Genomic DNA, 10213 nt, shown 5'->3' on the forward strand with positions numbered 1-10213 from the left:
GAGTGGTAATCACTTAAAGGATGTCGGCCAATGTTGATATTACTGTTTGACTGACATCTCTGGATGCACCCATCTTCGACTATGTTCTCACAATTTCTACATATACAATATTTGTCAGACAATAACCCTTCACAGTGCCTCCGAGCTCCGTGACTACCAGATCACTTACTGATACCAGCCTTTACTAGAGTGATGTGCTGCTCCTGAGATCCTACAAATCTGTACTCGCCATCAGAACCCATTCCAGATCCTTGCTCAACGTCTCTGGGACCCTCACAATAACAGATTGTCCTGATCAAAAATAGAGTCACCAGAAAAACCCGAAACACAGTCTCTTGAGGTAGATCCATTTTGTTAAGGAGCAAAAAGAAAAAAAATAAGAGGGGAAATAAAAAGAAAAATGCAGTGGGGGTGAAAAAAAGAAAATGGTACAACAACCGTCTTTGATTTTGTTGTTTTCCATGCTCAGGTGCCGTTCAACAGTCCTGCCTCTCAGCTTTCCCGGAATAGACTCTCTAGTGATTCGAGGTTCTCTTCACCTTTATCTTTGTCACGAGTTTTCTCCGGGTCAGCAACCTTCTTGCAGTGGGACGAGTGGACCCAAGTCTCTCTCTCGGCAACCTTTAGTGCTGTCGTGCTTGTCAACAAAATCTGATACGGTCCTTCCCACCTGTCTACGAGGCAACCTGAGCGTAAAAAATATTGAATCATCACATAATCCCCAGGCTCAATGGCATGAAAATTGATGCTTGGTAGGTCAGGAATCGCCAGCTTTAGATTCCTTTGTTGATTTCTCAGTTGCTGGCTCATCTTAACCAAATATTGCACAGTCATTTCGTTATTGCACTTCAAATCATCCTGGGGGTCTATCATTACATGAGGTTGTCGACCAAAAAGAACTTCAAAGGGTGATAAGTTAAGCGGTGACCTGGGGGTGGTTCTGATGCTGTACAACACTAGTGGCAAAGCTTCTGGTCACAACAATCCAGTTTCAGCCATCACTTTGCTCAGCTTATTCTTAATAGTGCTGTTCATTCTCTCCACCTTCGCACTTGCCTGTGGCCGGTATGGAATATGCAGATTGCTATTAATACCCATCAGTTTGCACATGACCTGAAAGACTTCACCTGTAAAATGGGTACCCCTATCACTTTCAATCATTCTAGGGATACCATATCTGCGCACAAATTCCTGCACAATTTTCTTTGCAGTGAACACAGCAGTATTTGTGGCAGTGGGGAATGCTTCTACCCAGTTTGAAAACACATCAGTACATACTAACACATATTTTAAATTCCTACAGGGTGGTAACTGTATGAAGTCGATTTGTATTACCTGAAAAGGTCCGTCTGTAGGAGGGATATGGGATGGCTCTGTTGGTATTGCCTTACCAATATTCTTCCTCAAGCAAGTATGATATGTCATTGCTTTCTTGCCTGCATGAGAAGAGAATCCTGGTGCACTCCAGTAGGCTCTTACCAGTTTGCACATACCTTCCTTACCCAGATGAGTCAGACCGTGTGCCGCCTCAGCTGTGCTTGGGAGATATGCCCTGGGAGCCACTGGCTTACTGTGTCCATCTGTCCAAAGTCCTGAGGACTGCTGACCATATCCCTTCGCCTTCCAGACTGCCTTTTCCTGTAGGGAACACAAATTTTGCATTTCAATTAACTGTTGCATGTTAACTGTTTCAAATGTCATCAGTGATGTGATGTTAGTTCGTATGGTAGTGCTTGCTGCTGACTTTGCAGCTTCGTCTGCCCGGCTGTTACCAAGTGAAATTGGGTCTTGGTTGTAGGTGTGTGCTTTACACTTGATAACAGCCCCTCTATCTGGTTCCTGTATTGCTGTCAAAAGCCTTTTGATGTAAGACACATGCGCTACAGGTGTGCCAGCTGCCGTCATGAAATTTCTGAGGCGCCACAGGGCCCCAAAATCATGCACTACTCCGAAGGTGTACCTAGAATCCGTGTATATATTAGCTGACTCACCCTTTGCCGACTCACATGCTCTGGTCAGTGCTTCCAGCTCAGCAACTTGTGCTGAGTGTGGTGGGCTAAGGGGTTCAGCTTCTATAATACTTTCGTCATCTACAACTGCATATTCGGTGCACAGGTCTCCCGATTCCGTCTGTCTGTGGCAATTACCATCAGTGTAGAAGGTAAAGTCTACTCCTTCCAGTTGGTTATCACTAATGGCAGGTCTCGCAGTGAAATTTTGGTTCAGGCATTCCATACAATTATGCGTATCAGTATCTGCACTAAATCCTCCTTCACCATCGTTCTCATCCTCCACCCTTTGTGCATGACCAGCCACACTTAGCAAGTAAGTTGCAGGATTTAGTGAGCTGCACCTCTTAATGGCGATGTTTACAGGTGCCATCAATGATAGTTCCCACCTTGTAAACCGAGCGGATGAGACATGTCTGGTTTGGGCGGAGTTTAGCAAGGCTGATACTGAATGAGGTGTATGGATGGTCAAGTCATGTCCTAACACTACGTCCTTGCTTTTACTTACCAGGAGAGCTATGGCTGCAACGCTTCGCAAGCAAGTGGGGAGAGACCGTGCTACAGTATCCAACTGTGCACTGTAGTACTGAATACTAATATGGTGTGTGTATTCTGGCGCGGTTTAAAGTGTCAGCCCAATCTCACTCCTCTTGTGATTTGCCCAATCTCAAACCACATACAATAATGGGAAATATAAAGATAGTTGAGGGGAAATCAAAGGCGATACTGAATAATTAAAACAAAATAGAGCATATAAATAATTATATATACATCACATGAAATCTCGACGAGCTGGTATCAATATGAATTTCTTTCACATCCAATGTGTATAATGAATTTTTTTCTTTTCAGTTCAGATAAATCTCCAACGTGAAGTACGTAGGAAACAAGAATGGGAGAGGGGCACACAATGTGTAGTAATGTTTGTTATAAAATGATATAGATGACTCCAGTGACTTCTCCAACGGGAAAGAGAACCCTGTGTAGTGAAAATCTTGATAGCTGAGAAAGAGATAGTTCCTCACCACCTTTTCATTCAAGGATAAACGTACCAAAACTCACTTAAAAAAGTGTAACAGCATACATATCAAGGTATCTTTTATCAATTCATGAGTAAAGGACAATGAAGTTAAAACGAAATTCGTTCAATTGAACGTACCACACTCACTTTCTTGGAGTGTGGGTATCCTCATGTAGCGGTTTCTTTAAAATGGATATGACTGAAGCCGTCTTTTTCCAAAAAAGCTTGTTTATTGTCACAGTATTAAAAATTACATAAAAATTTCTCCTTATATATTACCATCACAAGGTATATATACAAAAGGTTGGTCAGAAGAAATGAGACTGACATAGGCGAATTCCGGACTTCCACCCAGGTAACACCCTTGTACTATACCTTCAAGATTTGGATGGTAACAGGAGGACGCAATAAAAACACGAATAGATCACTGTCTAGGAGCACCTACGCCGTTTCGACCCAAAGGTCTTTTTCAAGGTGTGTGCCCAGACAGTGATAGACAGGATATTTATGCTATGAAACAGGAAGTAGTGAAGGAGCATGGGTAATGATTTCTATTAAGATAACACACTCTAATTCTATATTACCGTTAATATTTCCTATCTATGAGACCAGTTTTTATATTTGTAAGTCTCATATGTGTAATTCAAAGTATTACAGTAGACGTAGAGAACATAAAACAAATCCAGGACGAGATCGCAGGATATTTACTTCCGCGTTCCAGCATGCGTTCCACGGGACCGGAAATGGCCCGCGATCGCAACATGCTTAAAAATATACTAGTTTGTACACGACTACTTATTATATTTAAGAGTTTTGTATATGGGCTTTGGGATATTATGGTAATAATGGTAATATTGCAAAGCTTTTAGGATGAGATCGCGGAATACTTACTTCCGCGTTCCAGCATGTATTCCACGGAACCGGAAGTAGTCCGCGATTGTATCTTACTGAAAATCCATTAGTACATATTCGGTGTTCAGTGATATAATGATCCTGTAACACTTGTGTAGGCTCACCAAAGTGTATTCTGTGTGGGCACTTTATACTATTGGTAAATGGCTTCCCCCAATAAATGTTTTCTTACAGAAGGCCTGCAAACACACTCACTTTCAGAACATTTTTCTAAAAAACATAATTGTTCTACTTCTACAAGGGTGTTACCTGGGTGGAAGTCCGGAATTCGCCTATGTCAGTCTCATTTCATCTGACCCACCTTTTGTATATATACCTTGTGATGGTAATATATAAGGAGAAATTTTTATGTAATTTTTAATACTGTGACAATAAACAAGCTTTTTTGGAAAAAGACGGCTTCAGTCATATCCATTTTAAAGAAACCTCTACATGAGGATACCCACACTCCAAGAAAGTGAGTGTGGTACGTTCAATTGAACGAATTTCGTTTTAACTTCATTATCCTTTACACATGAATTGATAAAAGATACCTTGATATGTATGCTGTTACACTTTTTTAAGTGAGTTTTGGTACGTTTATCCTTGAATGAAAAGGTGGTGAGGAACTATCTCTTTCTCAGCTATCAAGATTTTCACTACACAGGGTTCTCTTTCCCGTTGGAGAAGTCACTGGAGTCATCTATATCATTTTATAACAAACATTACTACACATTGTGTGCCCCTCTCCCATTCTTGTTTCCTATGTACTTCACGTTGGAGATTTATCTGAACTGAAAAGAAAAAAATTCATTATACACATTGGATGTGAAAGAAATTCATATTGATACCAGCTCGTCGAGATTTCATGTGATGTATATATAATTATTTATATGCTCTATTGTGCACTGTAGTAGGCTAACGGTCTGCTGGCATCACCATGTTTCTGTGTTGACTCCTGCCGTGCACCCAGCATTTTCAGTACCGTATCATTCAAAGGGCTTCTCATAATCTGGCATACCCAATGCTGGTGCTTGCGACAAGCTCTGTTTTAGTCTCTCAAATGCCAGTTTGGCCTCATCTGTGTGAGAGACCCGTTCTGGTTTATTTGAGGAGACCATTTCTTGCAGCGGTAGTGCCAGTATAGAGAACCCTGGAATCCAGTTCCGACAGTACCCACACATTCCAAGGAAAGTGCGGATCTGTTGCTGAGTTTGTGGCAGGGTCATGTCGCGGATGGCCTGTATTCGGTCAGTGGTCAGGCGCCCAAGTCCCTTCGTTTAGCAATGCCCCAAGTATTTAACCTTAGCCCAAAACAACTGCAACTTATCCTTTGAAACCTTGTGTCCTGTCTGGGAGAGATGAAACAGAAGTTGTTTAGTGTCTTCCAAGGATGACTCGAATGAGTCAGAGCACAGCAACAAGTCATCAACATACTGTATGAGTACTGACCCACTCTTAGGTTGAAAAAATTGCAAACAGTCATGTAAGGCCTGGGAGAAAATACTTGGGCTGTCAATGAAACCTTGGCCCTCATTCCGAGTTGATCGGTCGCAAGGCGAATTTAGCAGAGTTACACACGCTAAGCCGCCGCCTACTGGGAGTGAATCTTAGCTTCTTAAAATTGCGACCGATGTATTCGCAATATTGCGATTACTAACTACTTAGCAGTTTCAGAGTAGCTCCAGACTTACTCTGCCTGTGCGATCAGTTCAGTGCTTGTCGTTCCTGGTTGACGTCACAAACACACCCAGCGTTCGCCCAGGCACTCCCACCGTTTCTCCGGCCACTCCTGCGTTTTTTCCGGAAACGGTAGCGTTTTCAGCCACACGCCCCTGAAACGCCGTGTTTCCGCCCAGTAACACCCATTTCCTGTCAATCACATTACGATCGCCGGAGCGAAGAAAAAGCCGTGAGTAAAAATACTTTCTTCATAGTAAAGTTACTTGGCGCAGTCGCAGTGCGAACTTTGCGCATGCGTACTAAGCGGATTTTCACTGCGATGCGATGAAAAAGAACGAGCGAACAACTCGGAATGAGGGCCCTTGGGTGAGACGAGTCCAGGTGTACTGTACTCCCCTGTAAGTGAAGGTAAAAAGGTATTGGCAGTTAGGGTGGAGAGGGACAGAAAAGAAAGCAGAACAGAGGTCAATGGCAGTGAAGAATTTTGAGGTTGAGGGAATCTGCATTAGGATGACAGCTGGATTGGAATGGACACTACGGGGAATTCACTCTCAACTATCTTGTTTATCCCCCTTAGATCCTGCATTAGCCAGTAACCCCTCCCCCCACTCTTTTTCAAAGGGAAGATGGGACTATTGGCTGTGCTGGACATCCTGACTAGGATGCCCTGCTGTATCAGCTGCTCTATGATGAGGTACACTCCTAATTCTACCTCTTGGTTCAGATGATACTGGGGAATTTTTGGAGCTATCCTGCCATCTTTTACTTGTACTGCTACTGGTGCTACATTCGCCATTAATCCAGTGTCTGTCCATCTTTGGTCCAAAGGGAACCTGGTATTTGCGAGATCATTTCCTCTACCTTTGATGGACACGTGTCTATAACAGTAGAGTGCAACATTAGCCTTTGAGGGGTGTCTAATATATCTTGCACCTCTTGTGCATGGTTCTCAGGTATAGCTAAGAACACCCCCTCAGGGGTACAGTATATGACACACCGCATTTTACACAATAGGTCTCTGCCAAGTAGATTAGTTGGAACCGATGCAGCCAGCAGGAAAGAATGCTTGGTTTGCAAGGGCCCTATCGTAACCTCTGCAGGTCTACTCAAAGGGTATTGCTGCACCTTTCCTGTTACTCCCATCGCCGAAATCATTTTTCCCATGGTCATTACACTTGTGGTGGAATTTAACACTGATCTGGCCGCACCTGTATCTACAAGGAAGGGTAATGATACACCAGCTACCTCAACCATGACCTCATGTTCACTACCAAGGCCAGCAATCAACTTCACTGGCTGCAGACTACAGGTGTGGCCTAACCTCTATTGTGTAGTGGGACCCTCCTGCAGGGCATTGGCAGCTACAATATGTGAGGGGGATAACTGTGAATTTTCGGGGGCCTGCCAGTCCCTCCTGGGTGGGTACCTCCTTGTTTACCCTCTATGCGGCTCATAATCCCTTCTATGTGGTCCCTGGTCCCAACTATGTGTATTGTAGCGTGGTTCGTAATCAGGTCTAGGGGGTCTATAAATGTTATGTGTCCCACTACTTCTACAATCCCTTGCGTAATGCCCTTCCCTCTTGCAAAGAAAACATGTTGTTTATCGTGGCTTACCATCAGGGGTCTGGGGTTTAGGTTGATGATGCTTTGCTGGAAGAGCCTGTATACTTACCATCATCAGTTTATCCCCTTGTGACTCCCTGTGTTTACTGATGCTACGATCATGCTCGATAGCGGACTCTCTTAGTGCAGCCACCGAGATACCTCTCCAATTAGGCAGAGAAATTTGCACCCTCGTCCTCAGTGCCTCCTTTAATCCATCCATTAGCACAGAGACAGCAACCTCCCTGTGGTTGGCATTCTCTTTAATATCCTCTATCCCAGTGTATCTAGCCATTTCCAGCAGTGCTCTATAGAAATATTCGGATGCCATTTCATTGTCCTTCTGTCTTATGGAGAAAATTTTGTTCCATTTAACAACAGTAGGGAAATACACTCCTTATTGTAGGTTCATTTGCCTTACATTTCCTGGTTGTACTCATCAGTGAGAGGCACTTCTGCATCTAGTTTGCAATCAGTTATGAATTTTGAGATGTCAATATTTGAAGGTAAACTCACTCGTAGCACTGTATGCCAATCTTTATTTGTGGGCTCATGGGCATTTCCCAATTCTTTAATGAATTTCTCGCATCCGAGTAGATCTTTTCTGGGATCGGGGAATTCTGACATAATCGATCTCAGTTCTGATCGGGACCAAGGACAATGCATGGCAATGTTCCTGATGGGAGTTACTCCCTGACTATCCGTTCTTCCATTGGGCACTGCAATCACCCTGACTGGTTTTAACCCAACCACATCATTTTTGTTTGATTCTATAATACGGGGGGCTATTGTCACTGCATAATGTATGGTACCGTACTTACCGGTGGACACAACCTCACTTACCCCTCCGCTCGGGGGGGGGGGTTGCTACTACTCTTGGTGGTTGGGCCATGCCCACCTGGGTATCCTGCATGGTAGCTGCTAAAGAGAGTGCAGATATCGTGCTGGGCTCATCATCCTCCTCACAACCTTGGGAAAAGTTCAAAACAGGATACAACTGGCAAGGGTTAGGGTTAACACATTGATTAATCATTTTGCTATTCTTTACCAATGCACCATTGGTTGTAGCAAATTTCTCCCCATCGATATATGGCGGTGGTGGTGCGCTCGCAATCGCTTTCCCGCAAGGTTTGGAACTTGCTATGCGAGCCAGTTCCCTTGTACCTCCCCCTCTTGCTCCACAGATTTAAACAGTCGGTATGTCTGATCTTCTGTTTTCTAGATGTGAGGAGAAAACAAGAGAAAGACAAAATAACCTTGTGTGGAAGCACTCTTGGGTTAAATACGAAAGATAGATGATGAGGAGGAGGACCCTTTGTAGTCCTTCCTCTGGTAAAAATTAACTTTTAATGATTGACTAAAAGTTCACTGTGGGGTGAACAAAAATAATTATAATAATAAAAAACTAGATTGCCACTGTACCAAATATGGTTCTAGATATGGCAGGTGAAAATATTGTTGTAGTAATTGTATAAATGTTTAAGAAGTCACAAAATGTACAGGTCACAGAAAAGATCGGAATGTAGAGTAAGCTCGGAAGAAAATGGTACAAGGATCTCCTGAAAGAAAAAGGCCCACAGCACCTAGTATTCCCTGGAGGTCTCCCATCCATGTACTGACCAGGCCATACCTGCTTAGCTTCCAAGATCGGACGTGATCGGGCGCATTCAGGATAGTATGGCCGTGGGCCGATTTGTATCAGGGAACACTATTGGTGCTAATTGAGAAATAAGGTCTGCAAGGTCTAATAAAACGCTTGTACCTATAAATAGAAAAATCAATGGATAAATGTGGAATAATGAGAATACTGAAAAATAAGAATATAAGGGAAATAAGGAAATTAGGGATGTGATATCAAAAATTATCCTAAAAAAGGTGTCCCACAGTACCTGGTATTCCCTGGAGGTCTCCCATCCAAGTACTGACCAGGCCCTACCTGCTTAGCTTCCAAGATCAGACGTGATCGGGCGTATTCAGGATGGTATGGCCGTGGGCCAAATGAGTCAGAAAATTGGCGGACACAATTTTACTTTCTGTATTGATATCAGGTATGACTTGTAAGTCCCTGCCACCGATATTCTGAATGAGAGAGTATGTGTGGGAAAGTATTGCTGCTGTAAGTGACTGATGGTGCTAAGAACTGGATATGAGCACAATGTCTATAACCAAAAATGCTATCAGTCAGATATAAAAATAGCAAATTGCAGCAAACTATACCAATCTGTTGTTAGGCTGATGGGCTGTTGAACAGGATGATAATCCTGTATTTCGGTTATACAGAGGAAAATCCTGAAAAAAAGTGTAATGTGGGTAATCTTATAAACAGAAAAAAACCTTGTCTAATTTTTCTTGCTGTAAATAGCCAACAATATCATGAAATATGCTACATGAAATGAAATAACGGCAGCAAGAAAAAGGAAGAAAAATAAGTCTTTGTCCAGGTAATAAACAAATATAAGAAACTGGTAATAAAATTCCTGGATTTCTCTTGCTGAAGATAGCTAATGATATTATAAAGCTATGCTGCATGAATACAATGTGAGCAGCACAGCAAAAAGTCTTATTTCTTTGTATTGAAGATATGAAGTGAGCTATGCTGCATGGATACAATGTAAGCAGCACAGTGAAAGTCTCATTTCTGTTGTATTGAAGTCATGACAGAGCTTGCAGTACAATTCCGAATTGGCTGTTTAAATAGATTCAATTCTAAGTAAAGTTACGGAGCAGGTGCAGGGTTAGTCAGACCCAGTGGGCTCTGATGCGCTGCTTTGAAATAAACATGTAATTAAAAGTTTACCACTTTCCAATATTGCAGATATCCCGGCGGCTGGTGGCTGTAGTTTGTGACCGCGCTCCGTGCTCCGTGTTCTGTGACTGTGCGGCCGCCCGTTCCGGAGAGGGCGAAGCTGCAGTGACGTCACTGATTAGACGTCAGGTTTCCGACGTACGTTTCACCTGTGAGTTAGGCTTGTTCACGGAAGCCCCGTCACAAGTTGCGCTCCTCA

At 43.1% G+C, this 10213-nt stretch overlaps 2 pseudogenes; both read right to left on the reverse strand.

Annotated features, from left to right (window-relative positions):
- Positions 1-8779: 8779 nt before the first annotated feature.
- Positions 8780-8897, reverse strand: LOC134960801 (5S ribosomal RNA; annotated as a pseudogene).
- A 188-nt stretch (positions 8898-9085) lies between these two features.
- On the reverse strand, positions 9086-9203 carry LOC134960225 (5S ribosomal RNA; annotated as a pseudogene).
- Between the last annotated feature and the right edge of the window lie 1010 nt (positions 9204-10213).

This window comes from Pseudophryne corroboree, chromosome 9, assembly GCF_028390025.1.
Source record: "Pseudophryne corroboree isolate aPseCor3 chromosome 9, aPseCor3.hap2, whole genome shotgun sequence".
Lineage (NCBI taxonomy): Eukaryota > Metazoa > Chordata > Amphibia > Anura > Myobatrachidae > Pseudophryne > Pseudophryne corroboree.